The following is a 25,327-nucleotide window of genomic DNA, read 5'->3' as shown; positions in this document are numbered from 1 at the left end:
TTTTTATTTCAATAAAACCCATCAAACATGGACTCCAAAGTGGACTCACCTGTTTCAAACAAGGTAGATTGTGACCCAGTCGGATCATGAACTCACTTCAAAATTCTACAGAACTCTTTACAATGTAGCCCTAGGGCTGCCGGGCTGCCTCTGTGTCCCTGTAAAAGATTGTTTTGCCTCTAAACTATTTTAAGCAGGTGATCCAGCCATCCAAGTCTCCTTATTACCACACAATTTGAATGTGATATAGCAATTCTACTCTGGCACTCTCAGGGGAGATTTATTGGGGGGGGAATACAGCTTGTATTCAAATAATGTGGTAGCAAGGAGTCCTGAGCAATAATTATTTAAGGCTATGAGTGGCTGGATTACCAGAGGCAGCACTGCAACCTTTGGACACCTTGTTACCTTTGTGTTTCTGCAAAAGCAAAAGAGGAGGTCTATCTACACTATGAACTTACTTTCAGCTATGACTTCCTCCAATAACTCCTGGGGGTTCTCATTTACTAAGAGCCTTTGTTCCCTAGAGTTCCCTAGCAGCCACTCTTGTCACCAAAATACAGTTCCCAGGGTTCCTAGTGAGAGGACATGACTCCTAAACAAGTCTAAGCCTGTAGGGAAGGAATGTCTAAAGGGTCTTAGCAACAACGACAAAGATCAAGCCTAGCCTAGCCTATGGCTGTGCAGTCTTCTAACTCATTAAGTTCTAGCTAAGGGAGATTCTGTTTTTAGAGATCTGGTAGTGGAAAATGAAGTGGCTGATAGCACCATGCAGGGGGGAGAAACCAATACTGAGCCTGTCATATGTTCATTCAGAGCAGCAAAGACACATGCTGAGAATTGGGGACTGCAGGGTGTTGCATCCCTGAGAATGTACCATGTTCCTGACATAGTTTGTGTAACCCCAAAATTATCTATGAATCCAGCCCACCTAACTGGTTGACAACTTAAATAAAATCCTTACCAATCTGCATTTCTCTCCCTTTCCGCAAACAATTTACATTAGAGCAAAAAATTGACTTTTTTTTTGGTGGAGGGGAGATCAGTAGGGCTCACCTATTCTGAAGGTCTGTGTTACATAAGGCTACAAAGAAACAGAGGGATCCACTCTTTTATCATCAGGGAATCTTGAGAGTATAGTTGTTCTACAAGGCTCACGGGGAAGAAGTTTGAATTGCTAAGATTTCAGCACCAAGGATAGCTCCCTAGTGCACCCTGTTGTCTCATTCCTTGGAGCTTCTTAAGTTCTAGTCTGTTGCCTCAGCACTAAACTCAATGATCAAGGAATGCTACAAAGTGGGGTGTGTAACTTTACATTGCTATAATTCATTACACAGTACCCACAGAGTACACAGTACCCACCCACAGAGGGTGTGTGTGTGTGTGTGTGTGTGAGAGAGAGAGAGAGAGAGAGAGAGAGAGAGAGAGAATGCTGCCACTCACGTTTTGCTCAGCCCCACCCACCACTGGTTTCAGCCCCACCAACGATCTACATGTGCCCCCCCATACATTACCTCCAAGGAAATACCAAGCTGAGTGGGGGGAGGGAGGTTTCTTGCTCCTGCTTTATAGGGAGCCCATCCCTACCACTCCACCTTTCTTAATTAGAGGGAAATGTTCTGCTAATTAAAAATGAAACGGTTCCTCAGGACTTCCTACTTAATGTACAGTGTTGCCTACAATGAAACATCTTTTCTGGGCAGTTGGAATCCATTGCTTCTTACATAATCGGTGGGGGGGAGTATTAATGTAACTGTCTTCACTTAGAGTTCATAGCTGTATGATTTTCAGCAGCCATGAAGCAGGCAGAGGAAGTGACTGGAGAAGTTCACATGACCTCCAAATGGTACCACAATTGCAACCATCTTTTGACGTGCTTTAAAACAGGCATCCCCAAACTCAGCCCTCCAGATGTTTTGGGACTACAACTCCCATCATCCCTAGCTAACAGGACCAGTGGTCAGGGATGATGGGAGTTGTAGTCCCAAAACATCTGGAGGGCCGAGTTTGCCTATGCCTGCTTTAAAGAGTCAGGGGATGTGTTACCTTTCTCTGTGTGTGTGTCTAACTTTTTTCTTGAGGGAGGGAGGAAAAAAAGTGACAAATAATACTCTCCAAGGCTCTTGCAAAGTGTAGGATGCCTTCCCAATGGTGTGAACTGTTGTGAACTATCAGCCCCAGCCAGAGTAGCCCATGGTCATGATGGGAGGTGTAGTCCAACAACAGCTGGAGGGCACTACTTGGCTCCCCCTGTGCTGTGTCATTCTCCACAAATTAATGAGAAAAGTAATTGCATCATCAAAGCTCAGGAGAAGACAGGAGGTGGCTCCTTCAGACCAGATTGCATGAGTGCCCTCCAGATGTTTTAGACTCCATGAGACGCACTGAGTTTTACTCAGAGCAAACCCATTAAAATTTATGTGCCTAATTTAGTCATTAATGTCACAGATTTCAGTGGGTCTATTCTGTGTAGGTCTGGCACTGGAGACAACCCCAAACTTTCATCTGCCCCAGCCAAAATGGTTAACGGCCAGCGATTATTGTAGTTGTTGTCCAAAACAATTTGTAGGGCACCATGTTGGGGAAAGCTGCTCTAAGCCATTGTCTCCTCTCTGCTGGGGTGAGGTGGGTTGTCTCTTCAAGCATCTCTGCTCAACCTACCTTTGGTGCAACTGTGAGTTGTCCTTCAGGACTTATCAAACTTTAATTTTGATTCCTATTTATAGTTGCCTCACCCACCTCTTCTGAACAAGTTGGTATGAGGTTTATCTGTTTAGCCAGTTCAGTGAGCAATAATTAGTCCTTGCTTCCAAGCTAGTAACATGTCCAACAGATGATGGGATTCTGCGAAGCTGGGAAAGCAGGCTGTAGCTGAGTGGGTGAGTGGAGTGCCAGACCCAACTTGCCTCCCCAGTTAGTTGTGTCCCCATCTTCCTTTCCTCATGCATTCTCTCCCTCTCCAGTCCTGGAGACTTTTGCCTCCACCTGCAGTCAAGCTTTCCTCTCTGCTGTCTTATACAGCTGTAGATCCTCCCCATACCTGGTTAAGTTCAAGGTGCTGGTAGCGGGGCACAGAGCCCTGTACATCTCATCCCTTTTGCACCCAACTGATCACTGCACTTTGCAGCAGAGGGCCTCCTGCAGATACCACCTCATCAGGAGATCCATTCTGTGCAATGCAAGAATCAGACCTTTAATGTTGCAGAACTTTGGAGCTCCCTGCTGTTACATTTCAGGCAGGCGCTGACTCTGCTGTCTTTTCAGCACCACTTGAAGACTTTCCTTTTGATAAGTGGAGATTCATATCCCGCTCAATATCTGTATTGGATTTGCATTGTGTGTGTGTGTGTGTGTGTGTGTGCGAGTGTAATTGTTGCTGTTTTAATGTATGCAATTTTTGCATATGTTTTTATTGTGTTGTGAAAACACTTGAAGATGCTTCGTAGGAAATTATTCATAAATGGAATAATTATTTTTTGTCTATTTTTTCCTTGCACAAAAAGCCACAAGAGGGGTTGAGTCTATCCATTTCACCATGATGCCACTTTGGGTCTCCAGAAACCATTGTGTTGTGTCAAGGAAATTACAGAAATTTCTCTCTCTCTTTCTTTCTCTCTCTGGGCGTCTTTCTAGCTTTATTGCTTGCTTAAGAGATTTAGCAGCTTGTGACTACTTGCTACTGGAATGTGTGACACACCCCACCTATGCCCATGCCTAAGTGGGGGCTGAATGAGAGTGTTAGGTGCCTTTAAATGCAACCTGGGTACAAGAGAGAAGTCTGCATTTCTGCAGGTAGATAACAAGAACCTGTACTTACAGCAAGGAAAATGAAGGTCTGGGGGGAGGAAAATACTGTAGGGTCCTGGAACATTCTAGATCCACAGGCCTCCTTCCTTTGCTACCCTAACATTGATGAAAATGCTGTTAGGCAGTGAGCACATAGAGACTCATGAATGCTGAAGGGGAATTAACAGAGCAGGTCACTTGGGCCCTGACTGCTTCAGCGTCAGAAGCACAGCATCTTGGGTCTACTGGTCCTTTTACAATGATGTCCACCAGGCACTGGCTCTGAGCCATTGTGTGTGTGTGTGTGTGTGTGTGTGTGTGTGTGATGTGGCTAATGTGAGGCCTAGCAAAATATCTGCCTGGCAAGAGATTGGGCGGTGGGGGTGGGAGCTGAATAGTGTGGTGTGGAAAAGAGGGAAGAAAACTCAGGAGCCAGCCTGAGCCGTTATGTAGGTCACTGTAGCAAGCAGCGAGATAACAATATGTGTGTTTTAAAGCCTTTGCGGGGTAGCACTAAGCAAATTTCCATCCTGCTTTATCCTGCTGTCAGCAGGCTTAGAGTGAAAGATTTTACATTCAGCTCCTCGGGAGAACGTCTTCCCAACAGGACACAGAGCAGCCGAGGGCAAAGCCAGCCAAACTCGTCATCACACTTTCCTCCCCTTTTACTCTGCTTTGAGTAAACCCACCAGGATTGTGGCAAACGTACAGCTGTCCCTCGGCTTTGGGGGCCCTCCAGACATCCTTTTCATGGCACAATCATGACAGTACTGAGGCAGTTATACGCATTCCAGTTTTCAATACCGTCTATGCCTTCAAAGGTTTTGGGGTGAACCTACGGCTTTGTTTCCAGTCCATGCATGACGTGCAGCTTCCTGCTGAAATCCTGAAACTTTTTATACGAAAAAATGAGTCTGCTACTGGTACACAAGAAAATGGTGTTTTACATTTGTGCAGTAGGCTCTCTTATGGGGGCATCCAGACAAGCAAGAAGTATTGTCAGAATTCAAGGACACATTCCAGCCAGGCAAAAACACTAAAGGGCAGCAAAGCAGGGACCATGAGGGGTGTGGCTTGAGGAGAGGTAGTGTAACCAGGGAAGGGATGCATCCTGGGGAGAGTCCGGACAGCCAGATAAAGAGGCCTAAGTATGTGTCATTCCCAGCAACAGCAACCACCAGCAGCATGGCCAATGGTCAGGGATTATGGAAGTTGTCGCTCAAAACACTTGGAGGGCACCACGTTGGGGAAGGCTGATCCAGGTTCTCAAGCCGAAATCTTTTCTCCTTACCTCAGGCATGGGGGACCTTTGGCCATCCTGATGTTGCTGAACCCCAAATCCCATCCACCCCAGTCAACACGGCCAGTGGACAGGGGTGGTGGAAGTTGTAGTTCAGCAACATCTTGAGGGCCAAAGGTTCCTCACACTTGCCTTTCCTGGTCCCTGATTTCTGGTTTCAGTGGAGATGCTGAGGATTTAATCTGAGACCTTATTCATTTGGAGCATGAGCTCTGTCCAAGGAGTCCTGGTCCACCCAGGCCAGGCTTGGCTGCTTCTGAATGGCAGCAGTTATCTGAGGTCTCACAAAGATCTTTCTGTTTGAAATCCTTCTATCTGGAAATGCAATGAGGGACTTTTGGCTAGCAAAGCATGTACTCTGCTCCTAACTAGTGGACTCTCCCCAGCGTATGAAACTTAGGGCAATAGAACGCCCTGTCTCAACCTAAGCCACCTGGACAGGGTTGTTGGGGAGATAAAACAGGAATGGAAAGCCCGTACGCTGTCTAGCCTCCTTAAAGGAAAGGTAGAAAAGAAATGTGATAGCAAATGAATAAATAAAATTATGGAACAGGTGGTGACAGATAAGAGGCTGCTGTTTGTAGCAGAACTAGTCCTGTGCTGGGTTAGCTACAGCAAAACACAGTGCTCTTGCTACTGTAACACTGCAGAGAGTCTCTTTTGAAAATAACATATCTAGTATTTATTTAACAAGCTGATGCATTCATAACAAATTACATCCTCACCTTCCTTGTGTGTGAGCCACCAGAGAGAGAGAGAGCGAATCTGATCCTCTTTCAGCTAATTCTCATTTTAAGCAAATAATTACTTGCTACAAAATTATGTACTGAATTAGCTGATTCCACGCCAAGCCCATTCTTCTTATTTTCTTTTTATACAGAATATGTTTTTGTACTTAGCCTGGCATAATAAAACAACACCATAATTAGTAATGTAATAAAGTGAATTATTCCATTACTCTTTTTTTCACATAACAGCATGTTTTAAGAAAAGAAGTGTGGGGTGAACGTTGCATTCTTCCTCATTTCTGCTTCAGTAGTGAAAAATTATATTAGACTGGATGCTCTTTTTTTCCTGTGTACCAAGTGCAAATCTGCCACTCACCCTCCAAAAACAAAACAAAACTTTTTAAAAAAATGGAAAGCCAGTGCCCAGTGTTTAGTTGGTTAGAGGTAACTATGTCTGTTGCAGTAGAAACGACAAAGAATCCAATGGCAGGGAGATTAGTGTGGTGCAAGCACTCTGGCGGAGCCTTTCCTGCAGAAGTGCTTGCACCATGCAAACCTCCCCATCTCCTCACCTCTCTCCCTCTCAGTAAGTCACAGCAACCCACCTGCCTGGAAGCTAGCATAGCAGCTCCATCCTGGTCAGAGAGGCATTACTCCTCATTTGGGTTCATTGGGCTCTTTCCCCTCCCTTTTCCCTGCCCCTAATTTTTTTGTACTTCTGCAAACTCCCTCTTGGGTGGCACCATCTTGCTTAGAACAGGGGAAAGAAGAAGAGCACTCTGGCCCCATCCACTGGGCAGAAGAACAAGAGTCACCAATTGCTACTCAAGCACATAAATCAGGAAGGGAAGATCATCTTGGCCTGAACTGGATAAAAATGCCCATTATAGCTTACCACTTTGTTCTGGCCTTTAAAGACTGATTTCCCTCCTCTTTCCTTTCCTTCCACTCCACTGCCCTTGAGTGTCTTGCCTTTTTAGTTGGTAAGCCTGATAGCAGGACCCATCTGTCTCTTTTGATTGATATGAGCCACTTTGAGAGATAGTAGTGATTTGAAAAGCAGAATAAATACAGTATGCAGTAAGATAAATAAATAATGATTCACACTGGGGGATGAGTTTGCCATCTGGATATAGAATTTGTTAAGCGTGTAGTTCCTATTCTTATAGCACAGTACCATAGGAGCCAACTCCTAGGGTCCAAGATCCCTTTGGCCCCCTAATAATATATTTGAGGGGACCAAGGACCCCCAAAGTTGATGGGCATTGTCATTCAAATGGTGTGCACGTGCCACATTATGTAATTGATTGTGCAAAGCAGGGCTTACCTGGGTTCTCCAAATGTTTTATTCAATTTGGCACCCTTACACAGTACTATGCATATCTACTCATAGAGTTCAAGGTGATTTAATTCTAGGTAAGGGTGTACAAGGTTGTAGCCCTAATTGTCTATAATACAGGGGACTTGTTTGCTCATCCATCTGAAATTTGGCAGATCCAATCTCAGGAGGGATAGGAGAATGCCTGAAAATTCATGTCAGACAGGTGGAAAACAAAAGTTGCAGGCAGCAGAAGAACTCTTGGGTCCCCCACTGAACAGTGAATGAAATGAAGTGTGCCTGATTTTAACAAATGTATAATATAACAAAGGAAATTTTAATCTACAAAATGAATAGAATATGGAAATTGGGAGGGAATTTGCACACTCACAAGGAAAACTGCTCTCTAACTGTACTATTTATGACTGTAGGTCATTTGAATGCTTGACTGTGAAAAACTAGCATAGAATTGTAGAATTGGAAGGGACCCCAAGGGTCATCTAGTCTAATCCCCTGTGATGCAGGAACCACAGCTAAAGAATCCCTAACACATGACCATCCAACCTCTGCTTTAAAACTTCTGATAAAGGACTGTCCACTTCTGAAGTAGTTTGTTCCACTGTTGAATAGCTCTTACAATCAGAAAACCCTTCCTAGTGTTTAGTTGGAATCTCATTTCTTGTCATTGGAATCCATTGATTTGGATTCTGCCCTGTGGAGAAGCAGAAAAGAAGCTTGCTCCATCTTCTTTGTGACGGCCCCTAAAACTATTTGAAGATGGCCATCATATCTCCTCTCAGTCTCCTTTTTTTCCAGGGTAAACATCCACAGATCCCTCAAACCGTTCCTCCTAAGGCTTGGTTTCCGGACCCCCTGTCATTTTGGTTGCCCTTCTCTGCACACGTTCCAGCTTGTCAAGATCCTTCTTAAACTATGGTACTCAGAACTGGACACATGGCTCCAGATGGGCATATTAGACAGCAGCTAAGCTAGCACTGTTTTTCCTGACATGCTCCTTTGGTAGGTACGTGGATCAGTTTAGGAGGAGAGGTGTATTAATCATGTAGTTGCAGAGTGAGCCAGGTCTGGGATGCTTTTAATATGCAACTTGCTGTTTGTCTCACTAGCAGTTGGCAGGGTGTGGATGCAGTTTCCCAAGAAGAGTGAGAGGGGAGAGGCAGCGGTGTGGATGGCATGATGCAACAAACCCAATGAGAGTGCCGACTGGCTCTGCTAGTGAGTTTGCACTCTCTTGACCATGCTGCCACTTCTCCCCTCTCCCAATTAGCCACAGCAGTGCCAGTGACAGAGGGTCAGTGTAAGGCCCTCAGCCCTGTTGACCAGGGGTCAGGAAACTTTTACAGCAGGGGGCCGGTCCATTGTCCCTCAGACCTTGTGGGGGGCCAGACTATATTTTGAAGAAGAAAAATGAACGAATTCCTATGCCCCACAATACAGTGGTACCTCGGGTTACATACGCTTCAGGTTACATACGCTTCAGGTTACAGACTCCGCTAACCCAGAAATGTTACTTCGGGTTAAGAACTTTGCTTCAGGATGAGAACAGAAATCACGCAGCGGCGGCAGCAGTGGGAGACCCCATTAGCTAAAGTGGTGCTTCAGGTTAAGAACAGTTTCAGGTTAAGAACGAATCCAGAACAAATTAAGTTCTTAACCCGAAGTACCACTGTAACCCAGAGATGCATTTTAAATAAAAGCACACATTCTACTCATGTAAAAACACACTGACTCCGGGACCGTCCGCGGGCTGGATTTAGAAGGCAATTGGGCCGGATCCAGCCCCTGGGCCTTAGTTTGCCTACCCATGTTGTTGACCTCTACTAGCCAGCATGGTGTCCTCCAAACACTCCTTGGTGTTGCGATCCCATCATTCAGTTTCTTTGTTGGCAGGAGCAAAATCTGCCTCTACATGATCAACGTAGGATGCAAGAGCATCGCAGAGTTTTAGGAAACATCTCTGATTTACACACTCACACACTGAATAGAGTGTAAAGTGCACTTTTTAAAAAGACATCTCCTTCCCATTTTTATTTCCAAGCCTGAAATGCAGCAGAGGCTTTTCACAAACAAGCAAAAGAGCAGGAGCAATTTCCCATGTTTTCAGCTGGCTGGCTTGGGGCAGAGGGTCCTGGAGATTGTGAGGCTTTGCTCATTTCCAGAAGCATTTGAAAATCTACCTCCTGCTGCTCTTCAACTCATTTCCCTCTTAATTGCGACAAATAACTTCCTGTTACAAGGAACAACAAGGGCAAGAGTGGAGCATTCCAATAAATCTAAATTCTGTTTATACTTCAGAACGGTGTTTGATGCAAGGAGGCTGCAGCATTAAAAAAAAAAAACAGCAACTCCAGCTGCGAGACTTTCCCTCTTTTTTGAGGGGGAAATACGCAGTCCAGTGCCTCAGTTGCTGTGAACCAGGGGAGGCGCCACTGAAATCAACCAACCACTTCTGTGTATGCATTGTACCACGGGGTGCAGGACAGCTGGCAACTGGCAAGGTGGTCAGGAGATCATGCCCAAGTCATCAGCAAGTGAGGAGAGATCCAGTTTGGTGTAGTGGTTCAGATGACAAACTTGGATCCAGGTTCACATCTCTCCTTGACCACAAAGCCTGCTGGGGGACCTTGAGTCACACCCTCACTCCTTTCAGTCTAACCTACCTAATAGGGCTTTTGTGAAGGCAGAATGGGATGCAGGGCCCTGTGTGCCAGCCTTAGCGCCAGATCAGGCCCCTCCAAGAAACTTTTTATGAATCCACCACCCAGCTCAGTGCATACACACCAAGGACATCCTGCTTTCGTTTTTCATTTCTTTCACTTTCCTTGTCCACTGAAAATTTTCAATAAAATATAAATACGCAAATCAATAAAAAGAGATTCCTGCACAGCAGGTAGTTGGACTATATGTGTATTTATTTTTCTATTTCTTTATGGGAATATTTACAAACCATCAACTCCTAAAATATGTCAAGGTGGTGTACATCGTATAGCTCTATAAAAAGACTTCTGCATTCTAAAATTATGCTGCAGAAATATAGTGCCACATGGGGCTTGAATCTTTTCTGTGTATTATACATATATGTATTTTTTATATATAATTAGTTGGGGGAGGTTAAAAAAAAAACCTTTACAATGGACAAACAGCTTGGACATAAGTGGGCACCCAGGTCAAGAGGTGGCCCAATCCTCAGTCCGCAGACTATGGATAAATCCATTTAAAATGGCTTCCACCTCATCCCTACTTGCCTCGTTTCCCCAGAAGTCTCACCACTTGCCTTTTTTCATTTCCAGAACTGCTTCCTTATCACTGGGGAGGAAAAGGATCTTCCTGGTTAAGGATATCGGGTCTCCTGGGGATATGAAAGGAACTGATCTTTAGGAACTAGCTGGTGAGTTAGAAACCCTTTCTTTCTTTCTTTCTTTCTTTCTTTCTTTCTTTCTTTCTTTTCTTTCTTCCTTCCTTCCTTCCTTCCTTCCTTCCTCTGACGATGACAGTGGTGCTCTAATTCAGGGGTGGGCAAGCTGTTTCTGCCCAAGGGCCACATTCCATTCTGGACAACCTGCTAGGAGCCACAGACAAAAGGGGGCAGAGCTAGAGGCAAAAGTGGGAAGAGCAATAAAATGTAAATTTTACCCACATACACTGGGCTAGTTTCTACAGTCTCATATCCAGTCAGTCAGGCAAGCAAGAAGCATTGAGAGCTGAGGGGCACATTCCAGTCAGACAAGGAACACTCAAGGAAGTATGCAAAGCAGGGCAGGTGAGGGCTGTGGCTCAGGAAGGTGTGTGGCCTGGTGAAAGCCTCAGACAGAGAGGCCTGGAGGGCCACATTTGGACCCTGATCCTGAGATTTCCGATCCCTGTTCTGTGTTTCCCAGTTGACCTTAATCATAGGACATCCGAATCCCACTGAGCTCTCCTGGAGATACTGAGCAACAAATGTCATCTCACAAAGGGTCAAGTCCAGAGGATGATAATGCTGGGTCAAAATGTTAAAGTACCCAGATCTGCTATAAGAGGACTGGAGCTTCAAGGGAGCAAGTAATACCTGCTGCAACAAAATAACTGCAGTGTATATTTATTTCCAAGCAGAAGTACTCCTGTTCAGGATTCCTGCCAGTCAGCCTTGCCCTCCTCTAGGGTAACATAAGCAATGGTAACCAACCTGATGTCTTCCAGAGGTTGCACTATCAACATTAGCATTTGCAGTTCTCAGGAATGATGGGAGCTGTAGTCCAACAACATCTGGAGACCACTAATTAATAGGTTAATAGGTTATTGTATTTTAGTGTTCTGTTGGAAGCCGCCCAGAGTGGCTGGGGAAACCCAGCCAGATGGGCGTGGTATAAATAAATTATTATTATTATTATTATTATTATTATTATTATTATTTTATTATTAAAAATGAAAATAAAAAATCCATACTTCAGCAAACTTCAGGGTACCTCTAAGGATGTCAATATTTCCCTGTTATTTCTATTAAAGGGAGAAATGTTTTGGCAGATCTTGCAGGAGGGTTGGCAAGACTGGGAAGGAGGAGTGATGAGAGGAGCAGATAAAGCAGGGACAAGTGGGTGGATAGAGAGCCAGAATCAGGATGTTGCTCAAAGAAAGACCCAATGCTCCCCTGGAACTATTCTGATGCAGGAGTGGGGCTGTGGGCCAACATTTACAGGAGGCCAGAACAGCATTCAGAGCTAGGTTCAAAATAGTGGCTGAAGTGGGAGATAAAGCCACATGTAAAATGATGGCTTAGGGTGAAATTATTGCCTGCAGAACCCATCAACTGTACACTGGAATGACCTGCATATATCAGTTCCAGCAAGCATTTTTTATTTTATAGTTTATTTAAACTGATTTTATCTCTGCTGTATCTTTATTAACCTTATTTATTTATTTTAAAAAATTGTTTACTGCCTGCTCATTTAAGTTACTATATTGTAATATATAAGAGCACAATAAAACCCCAAACACCATAAAAACAATGCAAGATAATCATTTGAATGACTGGCTAATCAAGAAAGTGGAACTGGCATTGGCCTATCAGCATGAAAGGGCCTCTGAGAGATGTCTGAAGGTTAGCTAGCTGAATCTCTGCCAGGAGAGTATTCCACAGGTGACATTTAATGCCTGATTTCTCACTGAAGCCAGTCTGGCCTATGCAACACAGAGAACGATAAACAGTGCTCCTTCGGATGATCTCAGTGATCAGGCTGGGGGTGGGGAAGGGCTCAGGAGATCCTTGAGGGATCCTGGGCCCAAGTTGTCCGTGTCTTTGTACATCAACATAACAGCCTTGAATCCGGCTCCATAGCAGATGAGCAGTCAGTGCAGATGTTTTAGCAAAGGTGTTGCATGCTGTCGGCCATCTTCTCCAACAGCAGTCTGGCGGCTTCATTCTGCGCTACTTGGAGCTTCCATCCCAGGCCCACGGGAAGCCACACAGAGAGCACATTGCAGTAGTCCAATCTTGAGATTACCAATGCACAGAATACAGTGGCCAGTTTATTCCATTGCAGGATAATGAACACCACTTAGAGACTACCATTTTCAGACTACGATGTTAAGCCGGTATATAGATGGTTGAAATAAATACATCTGTATATGTGTTACCATAATTCAGGGAGGCTTCTGGCAGTATCATTTTAGAAGAGAGGAGAGAGCTATTTTGCTGTTGTTACCATAACATCAAACAAAATGGCGACATAGTTGAAAAATTGGCATCCTCCTTTTGCAAACTAGAGGAAATTTCCTAACCATTGAAAGTGGGCAACAGGAGACCAGCTTTTTTTTTTTTTTTTTAGACATTTCAGGTCAAGACTTGCCAAAAGAGAAGAAACTTGTTATGTATTGTAATGGTTATAAGGGGTTACTTGTGCGTATGTTGCCGTTACTTTCGGCTAGATTGTCTGGCTAACCATGCCTCGGCTGACAGCCCTTCACTCCGTGGCCGTTCAGTCGCTTCCGTCAGTGGGCGTTTCTTGAACCTCTTCCAGCATAAAAGTGTTGCGCTGAATTCCTTCCCCTCTGCTGGTCCCCTCTCCTGCATCGCTCGGGAGCCTTGCCTCCACCTCTCGCTCCGATGTCAGTTCCCTGACATGTATGCTATAACTTTGGCTAGGATACTGCTAGCCCAAAGATGGAAAAGCGACAAAATACCAACTAAAGAAGAATGGCAAGAAAAGTTGATGGAATATGCTGAAATGGCGAAGCTAACAGAAAGACTTAGAGGAAAAGACAATAGAGACTTTAAAAAAGATTGGGAACCATTTATGTTGTATCTACAGAAACAATGTAAAGAAATGGAGTCACTAGCAGGGTTTGAGTAAACACTTACAATTAACAAAATAAATATAGAAATTACAAGAGGATGTTAAAATGATAAGAGCATAACAATATTTAATATAAAGGAATTGAACATTTGTTGTTGTCCAGTCATTTAGTCGTGTCCAACTCTTCGTGACCCCATGGACCAGAGCACGCCAGGCACTCCTGTCTTCCACTGCCTCCCGCAGTTTGGTCAGACTCATGCTGGTAGCTTCGAGAACACTGTCCAACCATCTCGTCCTCTGTCGTCCCTTTCTCCTTGTGCCCTCTATCTTTCCTAACATCAGGGTCTTTCCCAGGGAGTCTTCTCTTCTCATGAGGTGGCCAAAGTATTGTAGCCTCAGCTTCACGATCTGTCCTTCCAGTGAGCGCTCAGGGCTGATTTCCTTAAGAATGGATACGTTTGATCTTCTTGCAGTCCATGGGACTCTCAAGAGTCTCCTCCAACACCATAATTCAAAAGCATCAATTCTTCGGCGATCAGCCTTCTTGATGGTCCAGCTCTCACTTCCATACATCACTACTGGGAAAACCATGGCTTTAACTATACGGACCTTTGTTGGCAAGGTGATGTCTGCTTTTTTTTTTAACATTAAGATACAATAAAGCAAGCAGGAGAAGTTAATATGTAAAAAACCGGAAGAGGAAGTTGAGGGAAGTCGGGAAGGGAGGGGGAAATTGGGGGATTGTATTTCTTTTTTGTTGTTTAATATGTTGTTACTATGATAAACATGTAAAACTCAATAAAAATTATTATAAAAGAAAGAAAGAGGGCAACAGGAGCCCACTGGAAAGTGAGATGTTCAGATTTAGCTCATGGTTAAAGTTTTTGGGAGACAGGCAAGGCGGGATCTTTTTGTATTTTGTCACCTCATTATTTTGGAAGGGGTGACCTGCAGCTGACTGAAGCTCAGAGATGAGCAATGTTAGAGAAGTCAACTGCAATTGGTGTTTCATTTTGAAAGGCATCTGCAGATCTGTTCTTCTGCGAGATGCTTTTAGTGAGGTTTTATTATCCTAATTTCTACGGAGAATGGTTTACTGGATTTAAATATGGGATTTTAATGAGGTTGTAACATTGTGATTATTTTGATTCTATGGCTTCTCGATTGAGTGGCTGTATTTTATTGTTGCAAATCTCCTTAGGCGTCTTTTTTTTAATAAGTAGGAAAATCTACAACATAGAATCATAGAACTGTAGAGCTGGAAAGGTTCCTGGGAGTCATCTAGTTCAACCCCCAGCTATGCAGGAATCTCAACTAAGGCTTCTATGACAGATAGCCATCCAACCTCTGCTTAAAAACCTCCAAGGAAGGAGAGTCCACCACCTTTCAAGGGAGTCCATTCCACTGGTGAACAGCTCTTACTGTCAGAAAGTTATCCCTGATGTTTAGTTGGAATCTATTTTCTTGTAACTTGAAGCCATTGGTTTGGACCCTACCTTCTGTATCATGAAACCCAAGAGGGCATTATCACTTCCTCTCAAGTTTCCCAGGACTTCCATTTCCTTGATCTGCTCCTCCCTGTTGGTGAGGACCAGGTACACTTCAATTACTAGTTCCTCTTCTTTCCATGATCAAAAGGAAGTGCCATAGCTCAGTTGAAGGGCTGTTGCTCAGTGGTAAGAGGATCTGCTTTGCATACAGAAGGTCCCAGGTTCAATCTCTGACATCTCCAGGTAGGACTGGGAAAGGTAATCCTAGAGAACTACAGCCACTTGGTGTCAACAATAGTAAGCTAGATCAGGCATCCCCAACCTGTGGCCCTCCAGATGTTTTGGCCTACAACTCCCATGAGCCCTAGCTAACAAGACCAGTGGTCAGGGATGGTGGTCAGGGATGGTGTAGTCTAAAACATCTGGAGGGCCAAAGGTTGGGGATGCCTGAGCTAGATGGACCAATGGTCTGGACTCAGTATAAGGCAGCTTCCGAACACTGCTGGTCTACGCAGGGATTCTGTAAGTGCTTTCAACCACGCATATGTCTTTATGATACCTTAAGCATGGCTTCTCATGTGGTCAGCCATCTCCTTCCCCAAAGACAACTTTCCAATCTGTTTCACCTTACATTTCAGTCTCCCCTTGAATTGCTCGGAAATGAATGCCAGTCCGGCTCTGCTGTCGGACAGCTTGGACAATGCAGTATTACTTTACAGGCCATCTTTTTCTTGAACACTCCATTGCTTTTCAATCCTGGAGCCTCTGTCCTCTGGATAATACACTCAAACCAGCTACCAGCTCCCTCCCCATACATGTATACTGTGAATGGGGGGATGGGGAGAGAAGGAAAACATTTTCCCCCCTCAAATGAATTTAGAAACTCACTAATTTTCCTTTGGAGTCTTTGTTATCACTGATCCCCTGTGTCTGTTGGTAGAGTTTCCCTTTAAAAAAAGAAGGAACCAAGTTTCTCTTTTTTAAAAAAGGGAACAGAGTTGAAGGGGTGCTGCAGTCCACAGATCTATGATGGTGTTTTCTTATTTCAAGCCTGTTCCTAGGTACTAGGGATGGGGAAGAAATTAAATTCAGGTTGCATTTATTTTTTTTATTTTTATTTTTTAATAATATTTATTAAAAAATTTTCCAGAATAAAAAGGAAAGATAGCAAGAAAGAAAGAAAAAACAAATATGATTTACACTTGGTTTCAGTGGCATCTTTCCCGGACTTCCCCCCCTCCCCCTCTTCCATTTCCCTTAAATTGATTCCACAGATTCTTACCCCAAATTTTAAAACCTTATTTGTAATTTTAAATAACCCATTTATTCCAAATTAATTTATCTTATTTATCTTAATGAACCATTTCTCCTTATATTTTATATAATTCCCTAAGATCGACCCCATTTCCCTTCCACGAATTCCCCTATTTTCAAACAACAAACATGAAAAAAGAAAAGAAAGAAATAATATATAATTTTACAGCCTTTGGATTCCAAATCTCCCCCCCCCCCCATTCCCCGGTTCCAATCCCCAAAGTTCATCCATTGTCTACTGCCAGCCTGGTGTATCCACGTCTATATCTCAACTCCACTTTGCCGTCTTTTGATAGCTTTTAATTTCAGAAAGTCCAATCTCGAAAAAAACTCTCAGAAAAAGTCATTGTTCTTCCATCCAGACCTCTATGTTTAAGAGTCTAACTTAAATTCTATTTCTTGGTCCTTTTAAAGTCTGGATGTTCCAAATACTCCGGGTTCAAATTTGGTCCAGCTCTTATTCCTCAGGTTGCTTTTTCCTGTTCTGCTGCAGAAACCTTCTAATTCAGAAACTTCTTGTTCTCCACAGAGGCTTTTGTTATTCAGGAACATAACTTGCGTCGTCCCTTCCTTTCTTCAATAGATAAATCCATTGTCTCCTTTAGTATAGAAACCTCTGTAGACAAAATAATGCTTCGTTTTTGCAGCTTTCCCAAGAGATAACAGATCCTGCTCAAATTCATAGTATTTTTCCACTTGCTGCTACTGTTGCAATGTCCCAGCCTCCCTCTAGAGGGAATATGGTAACTTAATTTCTTTCAAAATCAAATAACTTGTTGCCTTTATTTCCAATAATTTATGTCCAAATTGTAACAAATCTAACCAGCAAAGCCATCGTAACAAAGTTCTCTTTTATTTTCCTGCTTTGACAGCTACTTTGACAGCTGTCAAAGTTTCTGTGTCTCTTCACCAGTCTCTCATAGCGGATCGTTCCGGTTCCCGGGGGGGTTGCATTTTAGTTCCCACAAATCAGTCTTCTCCTCCAGCACAATTATTGTAATTTCCCTTCATGAAGTTAAAAAATTTTTTCAGGTAAACAAGTTCATCTCTCGATCTTAGTTGTCAAATCCTTGTGTTGAGCCATCTACAACAGGGGGGGCGGACTTCCTTTTTGCACTCCCCCCGCTCGCTCCAAATTCAAAGATCAAATTTCCCTTTTAAGTCCAATCAATTTACTCACGGGTTGTTCCTTTTAGTCCAAATCCGAAATTTTCAAAGAAGAAGTCGTTACTCTCCGCCGAATGGCATGCGGCTTCGCTGGGCAAGGGAAGCATTGGACTCACAGCACTACACCCCCCCCCCCGTCACCCGCTCCGCAGCCTTTAAAAAGGCTCCTTCGCGGGTCGGGGGCGCAAACGGTGCCCGCCGAGTCACCAAGTCCATGGGCATCTCCGCCCATGGTTTTTGAGGGTCCCCGCGTCGCCGGCATGGCAGGACCCGACCCCTACCCAGCCGACTCCCTCCGGAGCTCGGAGGGAGTCCGCCATTCGGCGATGGCGCCGACCCGGAAGTCCTAAATTCAGGTTGCATTTAAAGGCAAACATACCTCATTTGCACTTGCCAAAACAATACACAAGCTGAAACCTAGCCAGCTGTCAGAATTCACACTTCTCTGAATTTTGCAATGCAGTTCTCCAGCTGAGTAATGTGTACAAAAAAATGCAGATGGCCAGGATAAAGGCAGCCATATTCATATAAGAGTGAAAATAACATATAAAAAAGCTTTAAGTTAGGGAAATTGTTTGCAAAATTGTGTATTTTAGGCAAAATTGCATACAGAAATATGTGGGATAAAATTGCAAATGCAATTCAGTGTAAACAAATGTAAAGTGATACATGTATTATTTCATGTAGGGTTGCCATATGTCCGGGTTGCCATACACTGCCTGTGTCGGCAGTGCTGTTTTTTTGCCATTTTCCCATAATAATAGCTCAAAATGGAATTTTTAAGTGATTTTGCCCAAAACAAAACCACTTTGGGGGGAATAAAAACTTTTCTCTCCTGATTTTCACTGTTTGAAATATGGCAACCCAATAATAATAATAATAATAATAATAATAATAATAATTTTATTTATAGCCCTCCCTCCCCAGCCAAGGCTGGGCTCAAGGCGGCTAACAAGCAGTAATAAAAACAAGTTGAATGAATACAACTTAAAAACAAGATTAAAATACAGCATTAAAATATTGAAACATTAAAATATAAAAATGCAGCCTCATCCCAGGAGAAAGGAAAAAGGAAAAAGAAAGATATAGAATATATAATAGAATATATACACTTAGGGGGTCTGAACTTGATGTAACTGACCATGAATGAGACCTTAAGGCCATAGTAGATAGCTCAGTGACAATTTCAACCCTGTGTGTGGTAGAGCAAAAAGGCACTTTCTTTTAACTGGCTAATTGGTCAATTAACTGATTAAACTGAACTATATATGCAAGCAATGAAAACATCTATGCAGGTACCTTTCAACAATGCTGAAAGGTGTGAGAGATAGCTCAGTTATGTCTTGATCCCCAACCCACGCTCCTTGCACTGCCCTGAGGAAAATACAGGGAGAAAGGAAATACAACAGGTAGATTCTCTCCCTGGACCTTTCGCTTGTAAGGACTGAGCTCCCTCACTTCCTCAGACTCAGAGGACAAGCCCCCAGGGTAGAAATCAGTGCCAGCAGAATTAGACAAGCACCTTTTAAGTCAGCACAGTCAGCCCCTCAAGGACACAGGGCCAACTGCAGTAGAGGCCTTTTCAGCCAATATCAAGCCTTGACACCATCAGCTCTTGGCTGAGACAACATCCTCCACATCCCAGTTAGCTGTGTCCACAGGGAGTTCATTAGGGCCTGCCCTTTCCTGATGACACCTGCTTTGATGAGGCTCTCCTTATTGCTTCCACTTCCTCTAGAAGCTGAGCCTCGAGCCTCAATAGGTCAGGGAAACTTACAGCTACAATCTTTAGAGTCTCCATTAGAATTTCAGGATGTGGTACTTTTTGGGGAAACACCCAAAAGTTCTGCCAAGGCTGGCCGTTACTGGAGCCATGGGCTCTGTGTGCAAAAGATCCCTGATTCAGCCCCCAGAAGGTCCAGTTAAAGGGCTTCAGGCAGCAGAACTGGTACTGATCTGGGTGTATACTGGAAAATACCTGAAGATCATGGAGCCTCTGAGCATGTGCGATGTGATCTTCTGACATCATGTGCTTTGGTTCTAAGGAGGCGGCGTGGGTGGGTTGAAGGGGTGTGTGTGTGTGTGTGTGTGTGTGTGTGTGTGTGTGTGTGTGTGTTTCAACCCTTCTTTTGCTCTGCAGATTAAGATCTTGCCCTAAAGCTGGCTGCATCTCTGGCTGGCTCCCAGCCCCTCCCTACATCCCAAGGTGGATGCATCCCCTCAGGTGCCTTCCAATTGCTAACACAGCGGGTGCTGTTAGGCAGAGCCTTCTTCTAGCCATGGGGTGCCTGACAATGAGCAGAATGTTCCTCCTGCTAAGCACCATAAGGTCTACAGCACCCGTGGGAAATTAATGCTTGTCGGCAATTGGTGGAGGGCCCATCTATCAACCCCAAAGCCCCACACCAATTGGTTACAAGCTCCCCTACTCCCCCACCAAGTTGGATTTGGCACCACCCACCCATAATGCCCCAAACCTAAAGTGGGTGCTTAGCTTGGCAGCGGGGGGGGGGGCTGGTTTCTTCCTGTATAAGCAAATATAAAAGCACAGGGTGGGGGGAGTTATTTGTAATGACAATTATCCTCAACCATGTTATGCTGGGCCCTCCATTATGTGGGCGTGAGGTTCCCAGTGGTGGTAATTATTCCTGCCTTCGACAGCACAATATTAAGACTTGATGATCTTGCTGTTGGTCTGTGCATTTAACAAGTTCCATTTGGCTGAGAAACTCCAGCTCCTCTTTCTTATAAATCCTCTTGCCTGGAACCATTAACTGACTTGACTCCCTGCTTTTTCCCTCCCTGCTCTGGATTCAGAATTACTTTTTTTTTTTTTCCTGGACTTCTCCAACAGCGTCCCACTTGGGGATCTGTTATACTAAGCTTTATTATCTTGAAATACGAGTAGCCTCAGGGCTCGGGTACATACCGAGATACAAACGGAAGGAATCGTCTCATATTGCATTGTATCTTCCTCGGAAGCAGCTGTTCCTCTTGTTGCTACTTGGCTAGGCAGAGCATGGAACCAATCCAGGCTAGCTATTGCTGCCTATATTTCCCTGGTGCCTAAGTAGCTATGCTGTGAGACGTGCCACAAAACAAGAAGTGCATTGTGAATTAGATTGTCTTCTTGGTTTTGAATGAACTAACATTTGAAGTGTCAGAGGCAAGGTTGTGAGTCACACAGAACTGTTCTTCAGGCTGGCATGTTCAAAGGGAGAAATGAAGAAACAGCATCATTAAAATGATATTTTTATTTGTCTGATGCTTTTCAGGGCAAAGAGATTAGATCATTAGGGTGTGTCATTTTGGGGGGTGAAACTTAATTTTTGCAAATTTCTTCAGAGAGGGTTCTTTAAAATATGTTTTGGGGTATGAGGGATTCAAATGTGCCATTATTTTTGTGACTGGGCAACATTTAGCTTGGTAAGTATATGTTTGATTAAGCAGCAAATAAACTGCTCCCGGAAAACCAAATAATTTAAATTCTGCCTTCTGAAAGTGTCAGGTAATATAAAATATGTATAATATGTAAATAAAAATAACATTAATTTCTTTTTAATGATTTCTATGCAGTTTTACACACATTTTATTTACCAGGCAAAACTAAATTATAGTAATTTTACCATTTTTTGAATTCCCAAGCCATGTTACAACTTTTTAGCACCTCTCATTTTTTGAATTTGAAACTGAAAAATTCAACATGCCCTATTCTTGCTGAAAACTCATTTCTTCATGGCTCACTAGTATTATGGCTAATATTTCAGTTTAGTGCCTTGAATGTTCCTGTATGTGCTGTAAACTGCTTAGAGGTGTTTTGTTTTGGTTAATTAAGCAGTATATAAATTGTGCCAAATGAAAATAAAGTTGTTTTAAAGTGCTGATTTAATGAATTTGCATTTTAGGTTGTTGTGAACTACCCTGGAATGTTGCTTTTTTTAGTAGAAGGCAGCATAACAATGTTTTAAATAACAGAGAATAAAACAAAAACAAAAGCCTACACAATTGGGCTTACATACAGAAGGCTTTTCCTGCCTGTGATGGATTGAGCTTTCCAGGCTAGGTTTGGGAAACCTTCAACTCTCCAGTTGCTGCTGGACTACACTTTCCACCGTCTATGACTATTGGACATGCTGGATGTGGTTGGGGGGTACTGTGCTCCCACAAGATCTGAAGAGCCAACGTTTCCATAGCCCTGGTCAGGATCAAACTGCAGCCTGTTCAAAGCCTCAGCCAACTCCAGGCAACTGGTGAAGCAACATCTAGTCGCCCTGCTTGTGTTTAAGCACCCAGCCTGCGCTCCACTTGGAGCTGTCTCAGGTCCTGTATCCAACACTTGCATCTTTCAGGTGTTCTGCTTGAGCCTGAGCAGTTGCTGATGCCTAATCTCCCAAATGAAACTTGGCTTGTGCTTGCAACTCACCCCAGCTATGTTCACTGCATGGACTAGGGACAAGAGTGCCATGATAATTGGGGAACATACCCTAGGAGTCTTTCAGGTTAAACTGGTAATCTTTGTTGGATGATGGCAAAATATACCTTCCTGAGAGAGAAGCTTTCCAAGTGGCATGAACACTAGATAAAATCATAGTCTTACTTGTGAACTAGAAGAGCAGTGAGAGCTGTCTTTATTTTCTTCCTTGTCTCCTCTCCACAACCATGTACTCCCTTCTTTTTCATACACTTTGCATCTTCTATTTCACACTGATTTCGCCCCCCGCCCCAAGTTCCTAATCCTTTGAAAAGATGCATTTGTTCAAAGAGATCAGCATGCGGAAATTTGCATCGAAGATGTTGATTCTGATAACCTTGGCACAGAATATAGAATATATATATAATTCATACATACATGCATATATACACACACAGAGAGAGAGAGACATATATTAAGTACACAAGAATGTTGCCTCTATAAATTCGTCCCTTAATTTCTTATGAAGCTGATTTAGGTCAGCCTGCTTTAAAGGTTTCAAAGACAGACGAAGTTTCTTAAACAAGTTCACTCAAGAGAAAGGAAACTGTGCTGTCCTGTGTCCAAGATGACCTCCAATTTTATCATTTTCTGGAGGGAATTCTCAACAGAAGGAATGGTAGGGACTGTTCAAGCATCAGGACAGGTTTATTAATGTGTTTGGCATCCCTTGTCCTACCCCAGCGTCATAATCACCTGACAAGCCTACCTGCAGGGTAAGGGACACTCAGTCCTTTCATTTTAAAGGGGAGGAAATATATGCTGTGTCTCTAAACCCAGACTAAAACAGACACAAAATAAAAAATAGACCTTGAAACGGGATGGATGAGGTGGTGGTGGTGGGTTGTGAGGGGGCAGAAGGAGGTTCTGCATCTTCACACACTCACACAAACACATGTTTAATCAGGGCTTCTAAACCCTAACTGAACTTGCTGTTGGATAAGGGGATGGGGAAGGAGGAGGTGCTATGTCTCCTCTCCTCCCCACCCCACCCCAAACATGTTTTAATTAAGGTTCGAACCCACTGGATGCTGCTTCACCAGCATGTTCCTTGAGGGGATGTGCTGGTGAAGCAGACCCCTTCAGAGAGCAGGACTGAAGGTTCAATCCTGCCGGACACTGCTTCTGATCAGAGCTCCTGCATGGGCCCAATCCCAGCCAGGCTTCTATTCAGCACTGAATTTAAATCCAGTGCCAAACGCAAGCCCTGCTTGCAATAGGAATGCAATCCACTCCTGGTCCTTTGAAGCTGAATCACCTGGTGCCATATGACCTGGCAAAAGTGCCCTGTGGAGGCTGGATCCAGTTTCCCAGCCCTGCACTGACTGGCAACAGTTCCCCAGGGTTTCAGGCAGTGGCCTGTCCCAGTCCTACCTGAAGATGCCAGGGGTCAACCTTGCTGAGCTACAGCCTTGCTTCTATTCCTACAGCCCTCTCTAGCTCATTGGTGGCTTCTTGCCTAAGAGGACACAAAACTTTGGAGCCTTTCTATGATGGATCTACCAAGTCTAAGAGAGAAAATATCTTCCTTACTTTGGGAAGTCTTAACTCCAAGGTGCAGGCAGTTTCTTGTTTTTCACCCGGTTGTTAGAAATCCTGCTGGCAACACTAAGGAGGAAATGAATTTTTCATGTGGTTTTAAAATATTGATTGTTTTACTGGAGCACTAAATAAAAACAGAAAGGCTTCTGTGGGAATCTGACATTTGGGAATAGTGTGGTTTCTTTCTTATATTCTCCCGGAACAGTGTAACAGGGCTGTGGCATATTAGAGGACTAGGTGCCACAACTAACACACCAGCCCCTCCCTGTGATCAGCATCTGGAGGGCCACAGTTTCCACACTCCTGGTTTTTATTTTGTTGGGTGATATCCAAGGGATCTCAATCCAAGGGAACTGTAAGAAGCTAAAGAAGGCCACTTACACCCTCCATTAAAAAGAATCAAGGGGATTGTGGGATAAGGAGAGCACATGAAGTTTGCACTAGGCCGGAAGCAGTGGTGCTTAAGAATGTAAGAAGAGCCTTGCTTTTGCATCAGGCCAAAAGCCCATCTAGTCCACCATCTTGTTTTCACAGTGGCCCAAAGGGGAAGCCTGCAGTGTAATAGTACTTTCCTCTCTTGTGATTCCCATCAATAGTATTCAGAGGCATACTGCTTCCAAACTTAGAGCTAGAACATAGCTATCATGACTAATAGTCACTGATAGCCATCACAACATCTAGTGGGAGTAAATTCCATAGTTTTAACTATCAGCCCCAACCATTGGCTAGGCTGGCTGATGGTGTCCAACCATGTTTGGATGGTCAAAAGTTCCCCATCCCTGCTGTAGACCTTCATGGTGTCCGAACTCTGCTGCTGCCTCATGGCAGGGCCACCTCAGCTATTATGCTCCATCCCTACTTCTGGCCCCCAGCCTTCCTTCACCCTTTAACTTATTGCTTCCCATTTGCTGCCTGAGCTCCCCAAAGTCAGCTCCCGATGTCAGCAAGTTCAGGCACTGCCTAGGACCTCTATGGTGGCAAAGGGCCTGTTGCCCTAAGCGCACAGCTGCCGTCGCATGGCAGAGAGCACGGGAGGCGGTTGGTGGTGTAAGAGAGTCCTTAGTTTGTAGAGAATTAGGGGAAGTTTGCCCTGAAGGCTCCTTGAATCCCAGAGCTGGCACTCATGTGCTGAGCCGCCCAGATAGGCGTCTCCCTTGCACTTCAGGTCGTCAGGGGATGACAGCTCAGCACCAACATCTTTATGAGAAAATTGCAAGGCTCCCTCACCCACACAATCCCCAGGCCCGACTTTGTTTATTACATCTAATTTGTCTGCACAAAAGCTGGCTCACTGCATAATGACAGGCTTGGTTGGCTGTTGTGACTTTCTGGTTTTCTTTCTTTTCCTTTTTTTCCGACCCCCCTCCCTTAACTTTTTAATATATTTTTTGCTGTAGCGGTTGCAATATTTAAAGCTGTTCCACCAAGTTAGGTGGGGGGTGGGGGGTTGCATGTGCATGCTGTTGTTTATTTTATGGCAACTGATGGATTTCCCGATTCTCCTTAGCTCCTGCTATCACTACTACTTTTAGTAGTAGTTAATTTAGACCACATTCACACCATGCATTTCAAGCGGTATGATATCACTTCAAACAGTCACAGCTTTCTCCAAAGTACTCTGGGAGCTGTAGATTGTTAAGGGTGCTGAGAATTGTTAGGAGACACCCTATTCCCCTCCCAGAGCTACAGTTCCCAGATGGGTTTAACAGTCAATCCATCTTTGTAAAGAACTCTGGGAACTGGATTTCTGGGAGAGGACTAGGAGTTCTCCTTACAACTCTCAGTACCCTTGACAAACTACATTTCCCAGGATTCTTTGGGGTAAACTGTGTATTCAAAGCAGTATCATGGTGGTTTAAATGTATGGTGTACATGCCACTTAATGCCATAACAAGGCTTCTAAGGTTTCTAAATAGTT

The 25,327-nt window shown here is 44.0% G+C and overlaps 1 protein-coding gene across 2 annotated transcripts in view; it reads left to right on the top strand.

Moving 5' to 3' along the window:
• Positions 1 to 25,327, top strand: part of DLGAP3 (DLG associated protein 3) — a 195,941-nt gene that overhangs the window by 121,092 nt on the left and 49,522 nt on the right. For both annotated transcript variants that reach the window (XM_079985224.1, XM_079985223.1), the window contains exon 2: positions 10,444 to 10,541. The gene's annotated coding sequence lies outside the window, so the exon portion shown is untranslated. The remainder of the gene's footprint in view (positions 1 to 10,443; positions 10,542 to 25,327) is intronic.

The sequence above is a fragment of the Podarcis cretensis genome (genome assembly GCF_951804945.1).
Source record: "Podarcis cretensis genome assembly, chromosome: 8".
Classification (NCBI taxonomy): Eukaryota; Metazoa; Chordata; class Lepidosauria; order Squamata; family Lacertidae; genus Podarcis; species Podarcis cretensis.
The sequence above is the reverse complement of the archived record's forward strand: the minus strand, read 5'-3'. Positions and strand labels throughout refer to the sequence as shown.